Raw genomic sequence first — 24,328 nt, forward strand, 5'->3', positions numbered from 1 at the left:
ATACTGTGTCAGTTTCAAACTCATTCACTTTGGTCTCAGGAGGAATCCCATTTACAAATAGACATTCTGGAGCTGTTGGCGATTTTGAAGGCCAAGCTCATCGGTCCTCATACAGACAGACAACACCACAGCTATGTTTTACGTGAACAAGAAGAGAGGGACAAGATCTCCCTTTTGTGTCGGTTGGCAATTCAAATCTGGGAATGGGCCACACATTACAGAATGCATCTCTGCACCGTTCATCTAGTGGGAGAACGCAACACAACAGCCGATGCATTAAGTTGTCTATCACACTTAATGCTGTGAATCCCCAATGAGATTTGCTGACACGCAACTTCATCCGAACATCCCATCTACTCACAGATCACGTTGCAAGCTTATTATGTACCCCAAGAGCTTGCACCTAAGCACTGTCCTCAAATGGAATAACACTCCTAACTCTCCAACCATCCTCACTCCCAACTATATACTTTCCCGTGCCAAGACTGGCAATGTCGCACCAAGCAGCCAACCATGCACACCCAGTACCTCCTCTATACCGCAGGAAGTGCTCCCTAAAGACCCTGTAACTACTAACTTGCCTGAAACCACAGTGTGGTAATACTCTCTTGATGATACTGGAATGAATCCTTCCTCAACACCACTGGTTCCCCCTGCAAAATCCTGGAATTCACTGCCCGGCTACCCCAAACTTGTCTGACCAGCCCACCTTCTGTCCCCTTTCAACTCATTCTTAACACTTATACGACTAACCCTGCGAACATGCATATCAAAGGCGCCTTAGTTAACGCCAGATACTTAGCGTCCCATTCACTTGCAATAATCACGATTTACTAGTTATATCAGAGTCCTGGATACACGCGGGCTCAGGCCCTCCCTCTTATTGGCTATCCCATCCAACTACACCATCTTTCGCAAAGACAGGGTGGACACTCGTGGTGGCGGGGTCGCCCTTATAGCTAAAAATGCCCCCTCTCTCTCAGAGAAGTCGCTACCCCGTCCTTAGTCACCTGCGAACTCCTGACCACTAAACTCAACATCTCTCATACCTCCACAGTAACCATCCACCTAGTCTACCGGGGCCGTGGACCTTTCCTCTCATTTGAAGAAGATGTCCTCCATCTTCTCTCCAACTCCAATCCTCCTTCTAAAACATTGCTCCTGGGTGACCTTAATCTTGGAATAAATTACCCTGATTACCCAAGTGCGCTATCTCTTGCCAATTCACAGATGAAACATGGCTTTGCATAGCGCATTCCCAACCCCACTCACTCTAAGGGCCGAATCCTAGACTGGGTGGCTGACTTGAATTGCATAATCACGGTCACTGCCAACCAGCCCTGCCCTTGGACTGACCACAGCATCACTTCCTTCATGCTACCTATTTCGAGCCCCCTGCCCTCAGCTCCTCTTCCCTTTTCCCCCATAGCAACCAGCAGCTCCAAAAGCATCTCTGTAGCTCTTTCAGGATGTGTTAGTCCACGCCCCCACTGGGACATTTGACCCAGCCCTCCTAGTGCATAGCTACAATACCATACTCCCTTGCACTATCAATACTGTGACACCCCTCACCCAGAGAAAAGCCAAAGCAATCCTGCACCATAACTCGTGGTTCTCACCTGAACATAAAACTCTCTGCCTTCTTAAACATCAGGCGGAAGTCAAGTGGAACCATTTCTCTTCAGATTTGAACAAAGCCAGCTTCAGTCTGGCAGCCAGAGCCTACAAAGAAGCACCCATTCAGGAGAAAACAACAGAGAAAGCTAAATCCAGCACCAGGGAGCTCTTTGCCATCATCCAGGAGCTTGACTTGAACGTGTCGGTGCCCTCTAACTACATCCAGGATAGTACCTGGTGCTGCAGTAGCCAAAACACCCCTTTTACACAAAATCGTCACTCTCCAGAAGAAGATTACTGACGAAAGAAATGCCTTGGAATCCTTTGCACCCAACACCATAGGAATACAAGCCCCCCACCTTGACATACTCCTCCTTCACTTAACTCTGACTTGGAGACTACTCAAATCGTCAAAGGCCTCAAACCATCTTGTTGCCAGGGATACATCTGTCCAGCAGATGTCATTAAGGACTGTGCTGATGATCTTGCACCCTTCTTAGCAACCTTGATCAACTCCTTGTTTACATCATGCTCTGTACCTTCCAACCTCAAAGATGCCTGGGTCCTCCCGCTTCTAAAAAAGCCTACCCTGGATCCCAACCTCCCTACCAATTACCGGTCCATCACCACTGTATCGTTCCTGCAAAAAATCTTTGACACAGCTGCATATCTTCAAATTCAGAATTTCCTGGCATCACACAATCTCCTGTGCTTACACCAATTTGGCTTCCGCCCAGGCCACGGCACTTAATCGGCCTTACTGGACCTAAAGATTCCACTAGATGACATTAAAGATGCCTGCAAATCAGCCCTCCTCTTGCTACTCGACCTGTCTGCAGCCTTTGACCTGGCGGATCACCAAATCTTGTGTCAACACCTGGCCTCAGCAGCACACTTCTCACCAGATGCCATTGCTTGGATATCAACCTTCCTATCCGAGAGAACCACGGGGGTAATTTCATCCAGCACGGCAGCTTCTCCTGCTCTTGTCCTGTGCAGTGTCCCTCAAGGTTCATGCCTATCCCTGACACTCTATAATATATTTACTAAGCCATTATTTGACCTGCGTGACAACAAATAAATTATCTACACGAACTATGTGGACGACACGCAGATCCTGCTCCCCCTCACAGGGAACTATGCCACAGACTCTCGCAAACTTCTCTCCATCTACTACACAATTTAGGTGTGGATGGCCTCCCACCACCTCTGTCTTAAAGACAAAAAAACAGAACTTATGCTGGTCAGGTCACACACCACGCTCAAGAAGCCCTGCTCTGCCTACAAATCCTTAACCATTGAGGACAATTACATCCAGGTCTCTAGTAGCTTTAAGACCATGGGTGTCTACCTGGATGGCACCGTCTCCCACACACGACAAGTTAATGCAATTGCCTCCTCTGCAGCGAACACTTCTAAATTAATCAACGAATGCAGACCATTCCTGTGTCACCATTGCCAGAGCTCTGATGGGCTCTAGGCTGGATTACTGCAATGCCCTTTTTGCAGAGACCTCCTCACACAACATCAAAAACGACAAATCGTTCAGAATACTGCCCTTAACATCTCTAAGCGTGAACACATTTCAGAAGTGAGAAGAGGTGCTCATTGGCTTCCCATCCAAGAGTACATTATCTTTAAGTCACTAGACATCACGCACAACTGTCTTTCCAATACAGTCCCAAAGTATCTTTTGCAAAGGTTCTCCAAATGCCAATCGTCCAGACTACCCGCTCAGCCTATACCAACCTGCTGACCATCCCTAGATTCAGAAGAAATAGATCTGGAGGCTCTAGCTTTCCGGTCTCTGCTGCTAAGAACTGGAACGCTCTTCCTACCCACCTCAGATCTGAACAATCATACTGGACCTTCAGAAAACACCTTAAGACTTTACTATTCACCACTTCAAAAGGCCACCTTTAGACTAAGCAACTGGTATTCCTGTAACCAGCGCCTTGATGCCTGCGGGTTTAGTGATCTTAACAAATGCAAATAAATATATAAACATGTCCACCACAAGTGGGAGCAAAAGAACTCAGTGCTAGATCAGATTTTTCAGGAATGGGGTCACCCTCAGTTGGATCTGTTTGCAACCTTTCTGAACCGCAAGTGCCTACTGTTTGCAGCACTTCTAGGACAGAGTCCTCACTCCCTAAAGGATTCTCTTCAAATTCCTTGGGACAGCGAGGCATGCTAGGTATTTCTGCTGATTTAATTGATTCCAAGAGTACTTTCAAAGTTCAGGAAGTACAAACATTGCTCTCTAATATTGATAGTGCCAAATTGTCACTGGTACTCAGATCTAATACTTCTCAGTGCTCACAGGCCATGTCTACTACCAGCAACTCAGGATTTGCTCTCCCAGCAGCAGGAGAAGGTCCTACACCCCTCTCTGATATCTCTCAGCTTAGCAGCTTGGTACCTGAGCAACCAACTTTTGTGGGCATTGCGCTTTCAGAAGATAATTTATCTATTATTCAGGCTGCTAGGAAACAGTCCACAATGTACCAGTACAAAAGCAAGTGGACTTGCTTCTGTCTATGGATGCTTCAACAGTCACTTGATCCATTGATTGCAGTCCTCCTTAGACAACACTCTTTCCTTTGTGTCAACAGGAGTCATTATCCAATCTTGTTGTAAATAGCTTTCTGCTATCAGAGCTTATATTAGCTCTCTGAACCTTAGGTCTCCACAGCAAACCCAGTAATCAGGAGACATTTTGACGGATTATTAAAGCTCTATCCTCCAATTTCAAAACCACACCCGGTCTGGGACCTAAACGTGGTATTGTCAGACATATACCATAAACAATTTGAGCCCATGTTCTCAGCGGACATTAAACTGGTATCTTTCAAGACTGCCTTTTTGGTGGCAGTAACTTCTGCTAGGAGGATCGGCGAGATCCAGGCTCTTTCATCATCGATCCATACACTGTCTTTCACAAGGACAGACACATCCTAGGTTTTTGCCGAAAGTTATGTCCTCTTTTCACTTAAACCAGGAGGTGGTTCCTTCTACATGTTTTCCTTCCCCTCACCATTCAGATGGGGAGAGAGTCATTCATTCTCTGGACATCAGATGTGCTCTGAAATTCTATTTAGATTGAACCCAGGAATTTAGAACAGCAGATAGTTTATTTGTTTCCTTCAGGGGTCATCAAGTAGACTCTCAAGCTTCAAAGGCCACCATAGCCAGGTGGATCGTCTCTTGTTTTGTGGAGTCGTTCAAGCTCCAGAATAAGCCAGTTCCTAACGGGCTGCACACTCATACAGATGGGGCCAAAGCAACAGCTGTAGCTAACCAGAGAAACATTCCATGGGAAGTCATTAGTAAAGCAACCTGGTCTTCCTCCTCTGCTGTCTGTAAACACGACTGCATGAATACTGCAGCCAGATCTGATGCTAAATTCGGGCAGGCAGTATGTGTTTCCTACGACCCAGGCAGATTAATGCTTTGTAATCTGCCATAATTATGGAGGAAAGGGGACTGAACATAGTAGTAAGAACAAGTGACTAGTGACTTCTGTACTTAGTCCTTAGTCCCCTTTCCTCCATATACCCCGGCCGCTGTCCCCCAATAATTATTAGTCAAGTTTCCCATCTTGCATAAAAACAGACAGGTGTTGACTTGGGCGGAATCAGCGGGGCCATCCACGCCCATGCGTCCGTGACTCCCAGGCAAGATGATAAATTTAAAGGTGAAATTCTTTTTACTGTGCCAAAAGTGTCTGGTCCCGTTCCCACAGGACAGAGATCCCCACGTATGGAGGAAAGAGGAGTAAGGACTAAGAGTACAGAAGTCACTACGGTGAGTAACTTGTCCTTTTCTCTCTACTCTCCTCATTCCCTTCGGTCCTAATTTCATTTTCTTCTTGCTGTTTTGAAGCCTTCCTGCGCTCATTCTTGCTTATACACTTTTTAACCTTTGGCTCCAAAACATTCCAACCAACTACCTCCCCCTGTAAGATCCTTAACTTGGTTTCCTATTTTCCGCCCATGTCTTACAAAGCACTTCATTTAGTTCAATGTATTATTGGAAAAATATCGTTTTTCCTGCTTTGTACTTACTCTTTTTTGTTCAGCGCTTTGGCAAGAGTGCTGTATAAGGTTAATAAAAATACAAAAATCAGGTGCCACCAGAAGCATCTGGAGGCATACTAAAGATTATTTTTTTCTCCGCTACACACACTTCAGTCAGACCCAGATCTGGAAAGAGCCGCATCAGGAGAGACCACGCAAACCGAGCGCCTCAACTCTGGATAGAGACGCAAACTAACCAACCCTCCTAACAATTTCCCTTTCTGCATACACATCTCAAACTTCAAACCAAACACAACCAAACTTACAGCACAACAAACCGCACAAACTTCACTACACTGTAACAACAAAACAAAAACACACATAGCCTTGCACAGCAGTACACAACGTCTACCGGCCGCAAACACCCCAGGCCCAGCCAACAGACCCACCGGGCTGAGGCCGCCAACAGCACACCACTGCTCTCTTGCACTTTTCCTGCTTCGTCCCACTAACTCATCCTCCCCACCTTTTTCAGAACCTCCAGAGTGCCAGGGAACCACTCCGGTGGTGATAGTGCGCGGTACAAATATCCTTTAACATTAACATAACATTCATATTTCTATCAACCAGGGTGCCAGATAGGAGTTTGAGGTGGGAATGTTTTTATCCCTGAAGTTGAGTGTAAAAGGGGTTTTCATGGAGTAAAATATAGTTGTCATTTGCCTGACCCCATCCCTAGGCATCTAGCTTTACTGTGGCCCAGGAAAGCCAGCCTAACAGGGCCTTTGTCCCATAGCTGGGTGATACCTGGAGGCAGTACCAAATCTATTTGGTGATTTACATAGTTCAGAGAGCTAAAAATAAATCAAGAGGAAGGGTAAATGGGAACAGATAGGTGATACGATCACATGGGAAAATGCTAAAAAGGCAATCGTATCCAAGATTTGACATGGCTGTGCGTCACGGTCAATTTTGTTTAAACAATTTCGATACAAAACTTTAGCACCAGGAGCAGGCGATTAAATGCAGTGACCAACAGGTACCATCTGGCCCACGTTTTGTCATTAGACAGGAAATGCTTTGTCAAACCACAGGGTTTCCAGTATTATTCTGAGCAACAGGTGGTCCAGATATAGTATCAGCTCCAGTGCAAGGTCATATTATAGCTTTGCTCCAGCCACAGTCACAATTCCCTGAATCGCTTGAGCCTGGAGGCATCTCCGACCAGATTTTTCTCTCTGTTCGATCTCTGGGTTCTAACAGGGGTGTATTAGAAGAGGCGATCCAAAAGGTATTTTGAGATTTTGATGCAGGTTGCTCTCCTATTGATGCATAGAAATGTCAACTCTATTCTTCTTTGGACAGGAATAAGCCACTGTAAGCTTCTGAGGACGCCTAGTGTGTGGTCATGTTTCTTTATGTCTCTTCAGCCCAAATATGAGGAGGGCAGGTCTTTTCTGTACTGCCTTAAATCTGTTGATTTCTTTCTTGAGAACACTGAAGAAGAAGCTATTCCCATAGTCTAATAGGGATTTTGTGGCTTATCTCCACTGCTGTGAGTGTTCTGCATAGTGTGTCAAAAGTGTGTAATGGTAGCAACTGACCACTGTGAATATCTGTTTGTAGCAAGTGATGTCTCTGTCGAAGGTAACGCCCAGTACAGGGCTGGTTGCAGAGTCCCAGTCCAAGATCTTGACTATGGTAAGGTACCTTATGTTAAGGTACTCTCCCTGCACTGGTTCTGTGCAACCCTTGCAGTGGATTGCTTTACGCCCAATTGTTCAGGATTGCCCCAGTGGTGCAGCGCTCTTTCTGCAGTGGCTCTGTACAGCGCCTGCAGTATTGTGCTTTATTGGGGCCTGTGATGCTAGGCTGTCTTTGCACTTGCCCTATGCGCTGACTGCGGTGCTGTACTCTCCCTGCACTGGTGCTGCGCATTCCTCGTAGTGCTGTGCCGTCACTGAACTTGCTCTGTGCAGTCCCTATCCCCGTAGATGTTTGCTCTCTTTGTAGTGGTTCTCTGCAGTCCCAGTAGTCCTGCACTCTCTCTCCCTGTGGTTGTTCTGCAGTCACTGTGCTGTTGTGCTGTTAAATGTTAAAGGTATTTGTACCGCGCACCGTCACCAACGGAATTGGTCCCCAGGCGCTCTGGCGGATCTGTAAACGATAAGGGGGGATGGGTTAGTAAGGTGAAGAGGGAGTAGGATACTGAGAGGAGTGGTGTTCTGTTGGCAGCTTCAACTCGGTATACACCGGATGCTGAGTTTTGGTGCGGGTATTGGATCAGTGTCAGTCCGCGTGTGCTGTTGCTCCGGCTTATGTGTTGTTGCAGTGTTGTGAAGTGCGTGCGGCTTGTGGTGCGAGAGATGGATGTGTGAGTTTCTGAGTGAGATAAGTATGCAGAGTTTGAGGTTATGTGGCACTTGTTGGCCTTCACAATCCGATCTAGATGCGGCTCAGGCCATTGTTCAGAATTCTATCTAGGTGTGGGCATGCCAACATTCACAATCCTATCTAGATGCGGCGCAGGCCACTGTTCAGAATTCTATCTAGGTGTGGACATGCTAATATTCACAATTCTATCTAGATGCGAAGGAGGCTAATGTTCACAATTCTATCTAGGTGTGGACATGCTAATGTTCACAGTTCTATCTAAGTGTGGACATGCTAATATTCACAATTCTATCTAAGTGTTTCCACTGGCTCTGTAGGATCCCTGCTGTATTGTGCTGTCCTTGCACTGGTCCTGTAAATGGTCTGCAGAGATCGAACATGTTCCACTGCTTTTATTTTTTTGCTGTTTACCCTTCCTTTACTTTTTACGACCATATTCACCATTCTATGCAGAGGATATGTCCATCCATGCCCCTGTGCAAGTGTCAAGTTGTAATAGGAGCATTAGTTACTTGTCACTTAGACTATTCCAATGCCCCGGCCGCAGCACTTTTCACATGTTGCACTATGCTTCCACCTACCCTCTCCCGTCAGGACCACAGTGCCACTACTTTTGACTTTTTTCAGTACACTCCTACGACTGACTGTAGTGTTCTACTCTTGCAAATTAACAAGGGGGGTCCTGGGACTCCCAGGGCCCCTCTTGTTAATTTTCGTTCTACTCTTCCTGCATTGGTTATGTACACTACTACAGTGTTGCTTAGCCCCCTCCTCCCCCCAAACCCCCACTTGTCCTTTACAGCCCCTCTGCCGTGGTTAGCTTGTTTTGTTTTGCTCTGATTCTTGTTTGCACTCCCTCTCTATCTCTGGTCGCCAGATATCATATTTGGCATTCCCAGCAGAGCACGACCTCGTCTTGGCTGTGCCAAGGTTTGCATAATTTCCCCAGCTGGGCCCACACTTCAGGATGTGTCTGTGGGACACATATCTTTCGCTCATTGGTCATCTCCTCCAAAGTAGGCCACAAAGCGCCCCCATCCAGTTCAGGCAGGCCATGCCCCCCGTACAGACAAGCTATACTCCACTACAGACAGATTAGGTTCGCCCCTTCTGAGTACTGGGCGGCGGCCACTCTCGTTTGGCGCACTTCCCTCGTTGCAGCGCGCCTGTCTCACTAATCCTCGCTTCCTCTTTTTCAGGCAGCCGCGGCTTCCCTGTGCGCTCGTCCAACCCTTCACCGGCACAAAATGCCTCCAAACGACCACCCCCACCTCCCCACCCCCATACCGTGTGGCTGTGCCAGGGGAAGTGGCAGGCTCGCAGCGCTATAATAGCTGGTGCCACTGCCAGTGTTCTGCACGTATGCCCGCGCCGTGCGTGGGTACGAGTACGAGGAACGCGCTTCTGAAGGCCTGCTCCATTGTAGGGCTCGTCACGTGACGTGAGAACGCCCTGCGCACGGGAAGGAAATGGGAGGTCGCAGATCTTGCATGTGAACCGATCGTTGGTAATGGCCATTTGATGTTGTTGTGGAAGTGCCTAAACCCCAGGGGGGCCATCCCTGCTCACAAAGGAAGAGACTGCTGGCTGCTGCTCGGTTTGGCAGTACGTGATACAAATTAGGCTGCTTGGATCACTAAGGAATAGTTCTGATCTGCTTGTTCACTGCTGGCTGCTTCTCTGCCTTCCCCTGCCCCACCCCACTTCCTTCTTAACCTCTAGAATTATTATTATTATTGTTCTTAGGGTATGAGTGTTCCCTTGTTCCCCTCCCTTTGCCCTGTGGGTGCTTTGAAAAACACAATTTTCTTGATGTATTAGCGCCTTACAAACGCCCCAAAAAATAACAAAATTGAGCACGGACCTAGCTGCTGGGAAGCAACAGTGCTTTATAAGTCATAGGGGGAAGTTCACAGCTACAAACTCAGATCACACGGAATCAACACAAGGGAACAGGAAATTAACGTGGGTGGGGAAGGGAGGCAATTTGGCAGCAAGGGATCTACAAGCAACTAGGGAAGAAAACGGGGGAGCTGATTGTGCAGTCTCTGGTTAGGTGGGGAGTGAAGGGGGTGTCGACCTACGGTTGTCTGAAGGGTAATTGTAGGGGCAGGTGGCACCAAACAGCCATAGGGAAGACTCCAGACCCCGCAGGACTAGAGTGTTGACACCCCAGGAGGTTGGGCTACCTCAAGAGGCTATGGCCAGGTGTGATGACATCATCACAGTGCGTGCCACTAGTTATTTTAGGCACGACGGCGCAGAAAATGTCACAAATGCTTGGCCAACTTCAACTGATGTATTTTGTGGAGAGGCACTAGAATGAAAAGTGTGCAGCTCAATATTTTTGTGGGATGCATCAGGTAGAATTGGTTCTGCTGCCATGCTCGGGGTGGAAAGCTGTGCCATGGGCAAGCCGCAGAGTTGGAAGAGAAGAGAGTTGGCTTCCTGCTAATATTCATTTCCTGGAACTGTTCCCCCCCAGTAGTAATTACCATTTGGGGGCATCAGTCAGCCAACATAGACATAGTATTTTGGCCAGACAGTCGGTGTATTGTACCAGGTATGAATAAACAGTCGGTGCCCACTTATTCTACGAATGTTGAGGGCATTATAATGATATAATTGGTTATTTATAATGCACTTAATACCGAGAGGTTTCTAAGCACGTATCCAGGGATCGAACCTGTGTTGCTCCACGTTGTCTTGCTTTCAAGGCGAGCGTGTTGCCCCTCAGCTATCCTCCCGAGCATCGGTTTTACTGTCTAAAAAATAGCATTAACTTATTGGCAAAATGTTTTGACGGTTTCAAAAATGACATGGCTGATGCTTGTCAGTTCAGGAGATTGGCACTAGAGGTGAAAGAGGAGACACCCCTGTTCCCAAGTGACCTTTGCCATGTTAGGCCCATTAACTAAATGTCTTGGCAGCGAACAACCTGTCGAAAACTGCAAAACCTAGATGCAACGCTGGTACATTTGATTTCAGGCACAGGCACGATGTGGAGTACCTAGGAACATTGCTTTGGTTATATGAGGGCACACTGGTGGAACTAATTGTGTGGGCATGTGATTAAGGGAAATGTAGGCCTGGGCATCAGTAAGGGCTGCAGCAATGACCATCTGAGTAAAAGCCTGGTGCAGGCCTCGTCTTCTCAATGATTTCCTGGTAAAAAAAACAAATGCAATGGCGGGTTGGGCTAGGCTTGGAGAGAAAAGGCAAAGGCGGGAGGGTAGGTACTGTATTCATAAATTGAGCATTGGTTATTCTTGTCTTACAGGAAGGATGCCTTTGAAGTTGTAGCAGTGTCCTTTTTTTAGTGTAAAGCATTTTACTAAGGAAACTGTATTAACTGTGAATGTAACTTATTGCTGTGAGATGCATACACTAATTTATGGTCCAATTACTTTCATAAAGGTTTGCATTGTTGTGTTTAATCAGTAATGTTAAAATGTTTGCAGTTTTATTGCGGAGATGTGATCAGAAACAATGGCACCCATATGAAAGTGATCTTGAGCAAATATTTTTTATTTATTTTATTTTTGGATTTGTAAAGCGCACTACAACCCATGGGCAACGAGGCACTGTAAGAAGATGAAAGTAGGCTGGCTTCGGGGGTTACAGGTGAGCGGCCCCAGTTAGATACAATTGCTTAGTTACAGAGGGTCCGTAGACCCAGTACAGGTTACATTTCACGGTACAGTACATGGTATGAGAACAACATAGGGCAAGAGGCACAAAACAGGTTGGAGGGGGAGGCAGTCATACAAAGAGGCTGGTTTTTAGTGCCTTACAGAAGGCTGCATGGGGTTCGATCAATCTGATTTGGGCTGGGAGGGTGTTCCAGTATATCGCTGCCATGGTTGGAAAGCTGGAGCCACCGGCTCGCACTCTGTGTGTAGGAGGGACAATGATGCGATTGGCGTAAGCAGTCCTGGACGGTCTAGAGGATGTTTGTCTGATGATCCTTTGAGCTAGATAGGGGGGGGCTAACACATGAAGACATTTATGTGTGAGAGCCAGTGTTTTAAAAACAATCCTTTCTTTGACAGGTAACCAGTGCACTTGTCTTCTGACACCAGAGATATGATCCCTACGTGAGATACCAGTTGCAGCCCTTAAGCATTATTCCGAGCTAGCTGGAGTTTGGCCAGGTTTTTTTGGGACGTTCCAACAAAAAGGGCATTGCAATAGTCAAGCCTAGATCCAATGATGGCCCTTGCAATAGTGAGGCAGTTCTCTTGTGATAGGAATGTCCTGACTGCATTGATTAGTTTCGAATGATAGGCTGCTGAGGACGCAATGGCATTAACCTGCCTCTCCATGGTCAGTCTAGGTTCAAGATATACGCCCAGTGTCTTGATTACTTGAGACACAGTGATAGGTATGTTGTCTATTGTGAATGAGCATAACTGCTTGTCCAATTTGCCCAGCGTTGCTGTGGATCCAATTAGCAAGAGTTCCGTTTTTTCACTGTTGAGACGAAGCCAGTTTTCAGCCATCCGAGGTTGAATTGTGGAGTAGATGAGGTTGAGGGTGTTCATGTCAGAGGGATAGTCACCAGTCAGAGGTATGAGCACCTGGGTGTCATCTGCATAATTGGTATATGAGATGCCCATGACGTCAAGGATTTGGAATAGGGGCCTGGTGAAGAGGTTGTAGAGAGTCGGGGCTATGCAGGAACCTTGTGGAACACCACATTTGATTTTTATAATTTTTAGAAGTTGTAGTCTTCTGATGTACATTTTAATTCTCCTTTTTATGACCCATTAGAGTATGGATATTGAGGGGACATCAGCAGGGGGCTTAATGGCTGGTCAGCAGGATAGAGGAGGGCATGATGGGTTATGATACCTGTGTAATAAATAGACCAGAGGGATAGGGAAGCTATAAGCTATCGCAAAGAGAAGGTTGTGTCCGGCGGCAAAAGATTATCCACATGTGAAGCCTCAAGGAGCAAAGTCTTGCGGGTACATGAAGGTGGCCCTCCACTTATAGTTCTACAGTCGAGCACTGTGCTGAAGAGTGGCCTTGTCCGCATTTGGTTGGGCCGCCCCAGTTATGGAACACGCGTTCAGAGTTGGTGCATCTTTTGAGGCAGGCGCAGGGGGATGAGGCAGGTAGGGCGCTCAATGTGCTCTGAGCATTATGTTTGGCTCCATGCCAATTCACTGCTTGGAAAGCCTCTACGAGTCGCCAAGTAATTCAGTTGTCTACTTGGAGCAACTGGTCAGCAGCAGCAGGGCCCTGGGGAAAATTCCCCCACACTCGCTCCTCCCAGGGCAGGGAGGTTGGGACTTGAGGTTATCACCCCTGGCACTGGTGGCAGCAGGTATGAGTGGTGGCCCACACACGTAATTGGCTGGGAAGCACAAAATGGCATGTACCACTCCTCCCCCAATGTTTGTTTAGCTTTGTAACAATTAGATTGTCACGCTTGTGGTGGAATGACTGAATGGTGGGTACACATGCATTTTTACAAGCTACAAAATGTGCACTTACACTAGCCGTTTAAGAGTGATGGTCCGCTTTTGGTGAGTAAAAAATAGTGTGGCGAGCAGGGAAAAGGGTAAGTGTCTTTTGTACGTGGCTAGTAGATTGCAATTTTTCACCCATAGTAACGAAAAGAGCCAAGGGGCACTCTCCATTTGCCAACAGTGTGCCTGGCAACTTTAGTGGTGTTCCCCTTCTAGCACTTTCCAGTCGCATGCTCTCTTCTGGTCTTCTGGAAGGCAGTCTCAGGTGTTGATAATTAGTTCATCCCCTATCAGTGCTGATGAATTCTGGCCCTTGTAAGTATAGGCAGCTCTGTGGTATGTACATTATAATTGAACATATGTTCCCTAATACACATTATAGTGCGCGATTTGCATGTTGTTATCATTAAGGTTGCACACCATGAGCCCTCCTTCAGCTTTGTTATTCTCCAACCATATTCGCTGCCTGTTAATACAGAATTCCTATTTTGGAGTGTTCTAGGGCCACTTTCTAGGGCCCCTCACCTTATTGATTCTCCCCTCCTATTTTTTGGATGGCTTACTTTCTTTCAATGGCTAGGGAGATTTCTCCTGCGGTCCTCTTGCCATTGTAACCCTTTTTGCCTTACTGAAGGTATATGGTATTGGGTTGATCATGAGGCTCCCAAGCACCCAATTTTTGCCCAAAGGGGATTATTTCACCTTACATTGGTTTTAGGTAGTAGGCTGGTGGCACTGTTAGGGAATCTTTTAGGTTGTCTTTGGGGTACCATTATTTTTTAAGTCCTGCTTTTGGCCATTTTGTATTTCCGGACTTCCTTTTGTTCAGAACAACCACAAGGTGGGTCTAAAATGCTTTTCTGATCACGTGGGATCTTTGAGCCCACATATCAGCTTCCTTATTGGCTCTAACTGGTTTAGATTAGACTAAGCCAATTAGCTCTTCCTGTGGGGGTTATCTGGGTTGAGTGGCTCTCCAGAGCACCAGCTAGAATGGATGGCTACCTGGCTTCTTCATCACGAGCCTCCATTACTGATTGGTGCATTGGCTTTGGGCAGCTCTTAAGGGCAGTGGCATTGAAGGGCACTGCCTCCCACTGGGTTCTCTCTTGTTGCTGAAGCTCAGAAAAGGCAGAGCTGTTGTCCTTCTGGAGATGTTTCCAGCTGATTGCCATTCTTTTGTGCATTTTTAGGCCATCACTTGGCTGTACTGGCTGGATGCAGTGGCTTAGGCACTTCCTGTTGGGCTTTTCTGCTCCTGGAAGTCTAGGCCGGGCTTCCTTTATCCCCCTGCCATTCTTCCATGCTGAGACCCTTTCCAGACCTTTTGAACGTGACTGCCCGCTGTTTTACAGCAGTGTCTCCCACCTTGCTGTACCTGCTGCTGTGTGGAAGTGTAGTGTGAAATCACTGCCCCACTGTATCTACTCCTTGGGCTGTGCTGGGTCGCCCCCAACTCTGTTCTAATCGTGGGGCCATCTTCTCTGCTTGTGCCACTGTCCGTTGGTCTACCGAGCTGCTGAAATCCATCTTCATGGGTTGTCTCACCTCTCATGAGTTTTTGTTGACGGTGCTTTCACCGTTGCCTTGAGGGGCTGCATGATGGAAAGGCTGTACGTTCCTCCTTTTGCCCGTCTTGGCCATTGTTGGTGGAAGTCCCTTGGCACCATATCCCTGCAACCCGCACCTAGGAAGAAGCCTGTACTTACCTGGGTAGTTTGCCTTGCTGGAGCCATTTTTGCCAAAATTGCCACCCTGAGTACTTAATCCACGGGTCCCGGGGTGGGTGATTATTACAGATACCTTCAGGGGTCCCTTTGCTCCGGGGTAGAGATTCTTTGGAAGTGAGTCTATACCGCATTTCCCATTGGCCAACGTTGGGGCTCTTCCTGCTTTGCTGCATCTTCTTCTGGGGCTTCTGGTTCTTTAACTGACCTCTGTATCTCTTGATTGGGGTCCATTCTGGTCCTCTCTGGGGTTGTTTGCTGCAGAATCCACAGCTCTGGGGTAACACAGAGATGTACGTTCATTTTCCCAATCTTTCTGTTTGGCCTGGAGCTCTCCGTAAGTGACTTTGTGGGTACTTACCTGCCACCGGACATTTTTCCTCTACCCACAAGGGATCTGGGCGGTCTAGGCCAAGAATTGGATTTTTTGTATTTATCTGGGATTTTAAATGCAGTTTTAAAGTCTTGCGCGGCACGCCTCTAACAGTGAATGCATGTTTACACTGTAGCTAATTTTGGTGACTGTGTTAGTATTTTTCCCTCAAGCGTAGTGCACTGTTTTTTGTCATTTATCCAGAGTTCCTGGAGGCCTTTACCTGTGTGTAATAATTGTTTCCACCCTCTGGCACTATTATTTATTTTAATGTATGCATTTGTATTATTCAAATAATATGCTTTAGCTGCCCAGATTTAATGGGGAATATCAGTGTTGGTCTTAAGAGCCCTTTGTCTATTTTGCCCTGTGTGGTGAAATGTCTGGTTCCCTTTTCTTGCCACCCTTGTGTATGAGTTGTGTGCTTACCCCCAGGTATAGCGCCTACAATATAGCAAGATTGGACTGTGTGTTGTGCAGGCAGTAGGGATCTTTTCATTGTAGTGTGCCACCATGAGCCCCGCCACGGGGCTTCATTCCGTGGCAAAATCCTACATAAAGCAATGGAGGAAGCGGCTGCAGATTATCAGAGGGCAGGTGTATTTGCCTCTGTATGCAGAACAAAGAAAGACAGCCTGCAGGGAATACGGGGAACTGTAAATCCCAAATGACCACCTAAGAAAATCTATTACGCTTTCTTTGAGACACAGGGGGCGGGGGAGGGGGGTTGGTTCCAGGTGCGGGGGCCCATTTCAGTTGCAAGCATTGAAAGGCCCAACCCAATGGAAGGAAAGGAGCTCCTCTTGAAGCACTCTTGTGAACAAGAGCAATTTGGAGAAACAGAAATGGATTTCTAATGGCACACGTTCTAATGTCTACTGCTAGGAGAACAGGAGAAAGGAACATGCTTATGTTTGCCAAGCAAGCTCTAACATAACGTCTGAATAAAGCGGGCCAGAAGGTTTCAGGCTGGCAGCCCCATGTCCAGGAGAACGATAGGGCGGCATGTTAACGTGGGTGCTGCGCTGACATCCACTGTCTCTGTTTGAGTTCAGATCCAGTTTCTTCTAACATTTTTAGCTCACAAGTTCTTATTTATGGTTGAAGCATTGGTAAAAAAAAAAAAAGCTGGGGGGGAAAATGCTGCTGCTCCAGGACATAGCATAGAAGGCTTAAGGGTTAAAATCCTACAAACGAATTTGAAAAGAAAGTGAGAAAGGAGTGTGTGTGTGTGTGTTCAAAATAATTGATCAGCCAGCTCTTACTAGTCGCAGAAAGATCTAACCGTTTCCCAATGTGTCTTACTGACTTTCGCATTACACGTTTTTTGAGTGCCACTTCCGCATTATATACATGTGGATGTCTAACAGTGACCCCTTGGTGCCTAGGTCGGATACAAGAAGTGGTTCAATCCCTCGCAAAGGTCACAAAGTTAGAAGCCGTGAAGATGTTATGTTTCCACTCAAAGGAAGTAGAGTTCAAAACCTTCACTAAAGAGCCGTTCACCCTAGTTGCCAGAGCTGCATTACACGTGATTCTATTGCCCTCCGGATTAGTCCATCCATAACTCAATTAGACCCTGATGGGTTAAATTGTCCTGCACCAGACCAATAGCGAATCGGGCCCGCAGCATAGCGTGGTCACTAAAAGGGGAGGCCACAACATCCAACCCAATACAACTCTCGTGCAACCATCCCTCCACAAAGATGTAATCAATGGTTGAATGCGCCATCCCGCTCGACCACGTTGAATGATTTGGTACATCACCAGGGACTGATCCATTCAAAGGATAGAGCCCAAGGCCCCCCAGATTATCCAGCCACAACCGACCATTATGTTGTTTAGTGGAGCATGCGCCGTCACAACCCACACTTTCCCTATTGAAGCCCGGATTGATGCAATCAGAATTCAAGTCACCCAGTATTATAATATGGTCCGATTCATACTTTCCACACCAGTCGTTAATACATTCAGCAAGATCATTCAAGGAATCCGCCAATGCACTCATGCCCTCATGCCAATACACATGTATGATCAGTAGGTGTAGGAGTATATTTCCAGTTAGACATAAGTGAGTTAGTAGAATGCCAAAGTGAGTACTCCCATACTTAACCACTGACGTATCCACTCCACATCTCATCAAGGTTACAAACCACCATACGCCGACCCAAGTCACCTCGCCTAGCGGCTTGAAAGATCATTACATAATCATCAAATACAGGAGGATCTAAGAGTCCAGACTCTTGAAGGGATATGATCAAGTGATTATTAAGCTGATGCCTACCAAAGCATTTGAAAATAGATGACGATGTCCCCTGGTATTCCAAGACAAAATAGAAAGAGGTTGAGCCGTCGAGGGAGGAATAGATGGAGAAGCATTTCTATTTACGGTGCATTGCATCAAACAACCAAGACCAGTCACTTGTCTCCTCAGCGACCTTCATTCTTTGCTTAAGGCACTACATATCCACCCCAAATGGATTCCCGTTCCCCCCCCCCAAAAGAAGCTCTATCAAGATCTTTAGCCTTGACATAGTGTGAGTGATCAAAGCCAAGGGCATGGAAGGATTCGCATTCCCGCAGTACAATCTCGAAAGCAAATGTTGAGTTAAAATACACAATAGACCTGTCAGTCCTATATAGATCAATAAAATCGACCGTCTGGAAGTCCCAAGTGGAAATGCCAGTCAAACCAGGCACCCCCCTGAGAAGACGAAGAATATTAGAACGATTAAGGATCACAGGTCTATTCTCGGGAAAAACACTCTCAAATAAGAACTTATAGTGGGGTTCAACCTCCATTGCTTTCTGGTTAAAAGGCCTATGTGTGGCATAAAACTCAGCCAGTGCTGCTGGGCCAAGGGGGCGTCGATCGCAACAGCCTGCATCTTTGCTCACATTTCCAGCCAATTTGATCAATTTAAGAGCACCACCATCAAACAAGCCACCCTGATGACATACGTTAACAGGCACAGGATTAAAAGTCACAGAATGCTGCAGTAAAATAGCCAATGATCACGACTCCAGGGCAGAAGTGAAATGCGAAGAACTGCCCTCAGCAAAGGGCTGGACAGCTGCCAGGGAAGTCCCAGAGAGGGACCCAGAAGAAGGCTGAGATTGTAAATAAGCCACGGGTAAAGTTGCACTCACACGTGCCGAAGGATCAGTTGGTTGCACAGAGGGAAGCATGGGTGTAGACAGTTTAACTTTCGATAGGGGCACAGTCACAGGAATACCTTCCAAGGGAACAGAGACAGTGTTATCTGTAGGATCATTGGATAGAGAAACAGATACATCTTTACCCACAGATTTAATTAAGGCCGGTTGACAAAACACAGTTCTTATGAAATGACTAGAGGCTTGCTTATTCTGTTTTTAAGAAGGGTGTTTTTTTGTTTTTTTACGTTTGATTAGGCCCACCCTTTTCAAATGTCAATGAGAGATAGTAAACAGAGAACTCCTCGCACGGAAAACTCCTCAACGAGAATCACCTCAGTGAGTGAAGGAGGGCCCGAACGGAGTGAGGCACAGCAATGCTCTCAGTACGTAAAGTCATTGTACATTTCATTAGTGGCTCTATAGCCACATCCTTTGCAGGGGGCATATGCCAAAATTGCATCTTCATCCTTTCCCATAGGGCAAGAAGCCCACAAGACCAGGGCATCATCAGTCACCTGGGCGGAATGTTGCGTTCTTCAAGGTTCCATCAGAGGTGCTTCAAAAAAGCCGCTAAACTCAAACTGTTATCCGCCAAACTATCAGTGGCGCACTAGGTTTACAAAGAGTCTGGTTGAACAAGAATTCTTCTGCAGACAAGAGCAGCTTAATATTATCAAATTTAAATAATACAGATTCAAGAAGCACATAATTTGCTTTTGCTTCAGTTTTTAGCTTCTCATAGCGGGCGACTGAAATGCAGAGTCCCTGGTTTATCTCAGTCAGGGATTGCACCACAGAGGCATGGCGCTCATTCTGCTGCATACATGTAGCGACAGGATGCTGTCTGAAAGGCACAAAAGGAGAGCAAGATCCGATAGTGTGACCGCACCTCCCCCAGCTCTACCAACCTCGTTCACAGACATGCGCCCGATGAAACGAGTTTCAGCTGCTGCCTTTGCATCCACCTTCATCCCCCCTCTACTCCCACTGCAGAGTCTACCACTGACTCCGCTCTTAGCAACCTCCATCTTGCCATCACTGACACTCTCTCGACATTCCTGCCCCAGTCACGAGGATCTGCCTGAAACATGCCACCAGGCGGCCACGTAACACCTGGTACGATTCTCAACTTGCAGCCCTGAAACACAAGTGCAGAGCGTGGGAAAGGAAGTGGCAGACCTCAGCCTCACCCTCTGGGAAACTGGCCTGTCGCCTTCTCCAAAGGCAATTCCGACTCTCCATTCGTCCCAAGAAAAGGGCCCACATCCAGGCTTGCGTCTCTGGTGCATCCAACAACACGGTTGAACTCTTTAAAATCTGCAAGGAACTAGATATCCCTTCCTCACTCTCCACCTCACCTCTTCCCTCTCAGGCCCCCTGTAATGCATTGGCCACTCACTTCACTGCAAAAAACACAGGATGTCCAGAGCACTCGCTTTTCCTTCTCCCTCTCCTCGTGCCCCCCTGCCGCATATGGCCTCCCATCCTCCCTCTGTCTTTCTCTCATCCTTCTCTCCTATCACAGCCAATAAGGTCACTAGAGTTGTCTGCTCTATGAAGGGCTCCTCCACACAGGGCTCTCTCTGTTCTTCCCCCCTTCCAGAACTATTAAGGACAATATCGGCTCTCTTGCCCCTGTACTTGCTGATTCCTGCAATCATTATTGCTACTGGGTCTTTCCCCTCTTCCCTCAAGCACTCCCTTGTGCACCCCCTCCAGAAGCTGGTCTTCCCCCAACTGACCCAGCACATTGAGATTGTTGGTTGCCTACACGACCAACAATCTGGATTCCGAGCATCCAACTCTCCAGCTGTTCTCATTCTACTTGATCTCTCCTCTGCATTTGATACGGTCAACCACTCCATCCTCATAAAGCCACTCCATGATACTCTTGGTATCTCAGAGTGGGCACTGGACTGGCTGACCTCCTTCCTCGCTGACTGGCCCTCTCAGGTTATCCTGGGCTCTTTCTCCTCTCTCACCTCTATCTCCACCTGTGGCATTCCCCAGGACTCCAACCTTTCCCGCTGGCTCTTTAACTTCTATCTTGCTCCGCTTACACACCTAATCTCCACTTTCTCCCATTACTTCCATTGTTACGCAGATGACACACAACTCTTCTTCAAACTTCCCTACAATCCTCTCCTTACTTCCCCCATCATTCCCGACTGCCTATCTGCCATCCAGTCCTGGTGTGTCTTCAATGATCTCTGCCTTAATGCCAGCAAGACTGAGATCCTTCCCATTGGGACTCCTGCTCCCTCTTTCTTCCCTTCACTCTGGCCACCCTCTATGGGCTCTCCCCTTTCTCCTTCATCTGACGCCGGAAACCTTGGAGTCATTTTCAACTCCTCTCTTTCCTTCCTCCCTCACATCCAGGACCTTTCCAAGAAGGCCCACTTTCAACTCCACCTCCTCAAAGAAATCCTTTCTTTCCTCACTTTGCCCCAGAAACTCAATGACTCTAGAGCTCTGGTACTCTCTAGGCTGGACTACTGTAACAGCCTCTTCCTTAATCTACCCTCTTCCTCGCTATGCCCCCTCCAGCTTAAACTTATCCAGAATAGGGCTGCAAGACTTATCCTTGTCCTCAAGCCCAGGGACAGCATCTCTCCAGCCTTCAAATCTCTCCACTGGCTCCCGGTTGCTGCAAGGATCAAACTCAAATCCCTCTGCTATCTACAACTGGCTCTCACCAAATACTCTCCCTCCAGATCTTTACGATCCTCCGGTGCCAACCGTCTGCGTGGCAAGCGATTCTCTTAACAGCAAGCTGGTGGCCAATCTCTTTCTCGGATGGCTTCCTCCTATGGAACAGCCTTCCCCGTCCTCTCTGTCTTAAGCTGGATCTATTCAAATTCCAGAAGCTCCTCAAGACTTTCCGTTTCACCTCCTCCTTCCCCCTCTCCCTCCCTTGCTAAAGCCCACAGTCACTGAAATTGGAGACCAGGACCCTTATGTGTCCTTCTCAGTCCTGGCCTTCCCCCCCCCGTTCGACTTCAGCCTCTGCGCTCTTCCAGCACTTGCCTTTGGGCACTCACTGGCCTCTGCTGTCTCACAGGTCTGCACTTATTGTACTGGCAGTTGACCACTCTTACCAAGTGATCTCTGCCAGGCACTTAACAGCTGCTTGCAACTTACTCCATAGCCCTTCCCTCTTTGGAACTCGTACCACTTACCCCCCTCCCTCGTCCCTTCTCTCTCTCTGCACTTGCACATTCTGAATGCTCACAAAGCCTAGTAGGACCACCTCTTTCTTTCTCTTCATTGCTATTATATTTGCCTTTTGTACCCATTTTCCCTCTCTGCTGCCCCGTGGGCGCTTTGAAACACAATTTACTTGATGTATACACACTTTACAAATGCACAATAAATAAATAGTAGATAAAGTAGAATCAATGTCAGGTAGATATCTTTGGCCAATCTCAGGTGGCATGTCAACTAGACTAGGTTCATTGAGCTCTTTATTTGAAGACAATTTACATTCCAAAGATCAAGAGAATCCTGGATGATGTTGCGGGGCTCCACCGAAGGAGCACCTCTATGAACCACTCTTGCAACTGCAGTCCCTTGAGAAGGAAAGTAGATAGGCATATTCTTGAGTGGATGGTTCATAGGGACTTTAATGAAGATGGCCTCAGATTGCAGTTGAGAAAGTCTAACATTGGGGCAAGCACAACTGATGATACAGCCCCACAATAGGAATTAGCCATGCACGTAGTTTCCATGTTGACTGGAGAGTGTGGGAGCGTAAGATTGGCAGCTGCCAATAACTCCTCATCCGTAATAGGCTTAGAGCCAGGAAGCTGGGGCATTTTGTAGGAACCACTCCTCAGGTCGTACATATAAAAGATGAAGGAATCAACAACCACCCCAACGGCTTGGATTCAACAGTCAAAAAAGCTTATCAGAGGAGGTAGAGTGTCACACCGGCCCAAAAGCACTTCAGCCTGGACTGCCCAGATTGCACCTCCACGCAGCTCGGTGCCACTTCGTGGACTGTGTGAGGTTTTAAAGGCCTTCTCTAATGCACGTCAGTAGCAAACACCATGGAAAAAAGACTCTCGTCATTCCGACACCAAGCACAGCAGATGTCCGCCCAGACTGCACCTCTGCGCAGCTCTGTGCCGCTTCACGGACTATGTGAGAATTAAAAGGTCCTCTGCACGTCAGTAGCAAACACCAGGGAAACAAAGACTCACCGTTCTGACACCAAGCACAGCAGTACTGTGCCCAGACTGCACCCCAATGCAGCTGCTCGCCGCTCCGCGCACTGTGCATGGTTTTAATGGTCCTCTCCAATGCATGACAGTAGCAAACACCAGGGAAAAAGACTGTTGCCGTTCCGACACCAAGCACAGGAGTACTCCGCCCAGACAGCACCTCTACGCAGGTCCACCAATTCTGCTCGCATGTCGGGCAGCGTTTATCTTACATTGTGAACACTGCTTACCATGTCTGACATGCGAGCATGTCGGGCAGTATTTACAAGGGATCCCTATGGCGTCTGCCTATGCTAGTGCTTTATAAAGCGGGCACACTCCATAGGGATCTCCAGATTTGAGCCGGCATGAAAACCATGCCGGTGCAAATGCTGGGGAATTTGTACGGCGGAGAGGAAGGAAGAGGCAGAAACGCAAGTTGCGTTCCGCTGCTACTCTCTGCCATACAAATAATTTACTTCTTTCATTATTGGTACATGTTCATCCAAAATGAGCCCCACTGTGACTTTAAGTCTGAGTACTAGCTGGTAAATCCCAGAGGAGATTTTTTAGCCTCACATTGCTTTGCATGTTGGTACTTGAAATCTTCCTTTAAGGATAGAGACAAGAAAACTACAATATCAGACTCATATGCTGTCTGGTTGGTTTATTATGTGAGTTGTGTACTTTTTAAGTCATCTTTATAAAATGTAGTATTACTTTACACTTTTTATGAGGCTATCGATTACCCGCCACGATTCCATCCTGCCCTGCCCCCATCACGCCTGCCAGTTCCTCATCTCCGGAAGAGGCGGGTTCCCAAGTAGAGTGAACTCATTGATGATGATAACGATGTCATTCTTTACCTTTATGCTTGTTATGTTCCGGGGTTACCCTAGTGGCCCACAGTGTTAGGGTAGCCTCCTATTGGTATGCAGCAAGTGTGCCTGTGCAGGGCTCCACAGGTGTCCCTGTTCTATGGGCCTGCAGTCACGCATATTGTGATCTCGGGTTTGCAGAGACTAACACTTACTGTTGCAGCTTGAATCCTCATTAATTTGCAGGGGGCGCTCGGTTCAAAGATGGCTGCTGGAAGGTTGTTGGTGGAAGGGTGCTTTATTGAATCTCAGCTGGTAGCTCATGGCCTCAGAATGAATGTCTGCCTGACAGTAGGGTTTTCTATCATCTGGCGCTGTTTTTCTCGTGATAGCGGTCCCACCCCAGGGCCACTTTATTTCCATCTGCTTCCTAGTTAGAGGTTGCACAATAGCATAACTTCAGGGAAAGGTCCCCCTTTCCTTTCAGTCAAGAAGGATCATGGGGCAGAATAGCTTTGCGAGATGTGAAATGGTGCCACCAC

The 24,328-nt window shown here is 47.3% G+C and overlaps 1 protein-coding gene and 1 long non-coding RNA gene across 5 annotated transcripts in view; one reads left to right on the forward strand and one right to left on the reverse strand.

Annotated features, from left to right (window-relative positions):
• The window catches only part of LOC138567214 (uncharacterized), a 74,288-nt gene extending 64,784 nt beyond the window's left edge, over positions 1–9,504 (reverse strand). Inside the window, exon 1 of the long non-coding RNA XR_011302137.1 lies at positions 9,318–9,504. This is a non-coding gene — a long non-coding RNA (uncharacterized lncRNA). The remainder of the gene's footprint in view (positions 1–9,317) is intronic.
• Positions 1–24,328, forward strand: part of EML3 (EMAP like 3) — a 743,130-nt gene that overhangs the window by 240,710 nt on the left and 478,092 nt on the right. Inside the window, exon 1 of one of the 4 annotated variants that reach the window (XM_069645192.1) lies at positions 9,519–9,537. The exons of the other annotated variants lie outside the window; for them this stretch is intronic. The gene's annotated coding sequence lies outside the window, so the exon portion shown is untranslated. Of the gene's footprint in view, positions 1–9,518; positions 9,538–24,328 lie in introns of those variants that run through there. 4 annotated transcript variants of the gene reach the window in all.

The sequence above is a fragment of the Ambystoma mexicanum genome, chromosome 2p (genome assembly GCF_040938575.1).
Source record: "Ambystoma mexicanum isolate Mex_15411 chromosome 2p, UKY_AmexF1_1, whole genome shotgun sequence".
NCBI classification, from domain to species: domain Eukaryota; kingdom Metazoa; phylum Chordata; class Amphibia; order Caudata; family Ambystomatidae; genus Ambystoma; species Ambystoma mexicanum.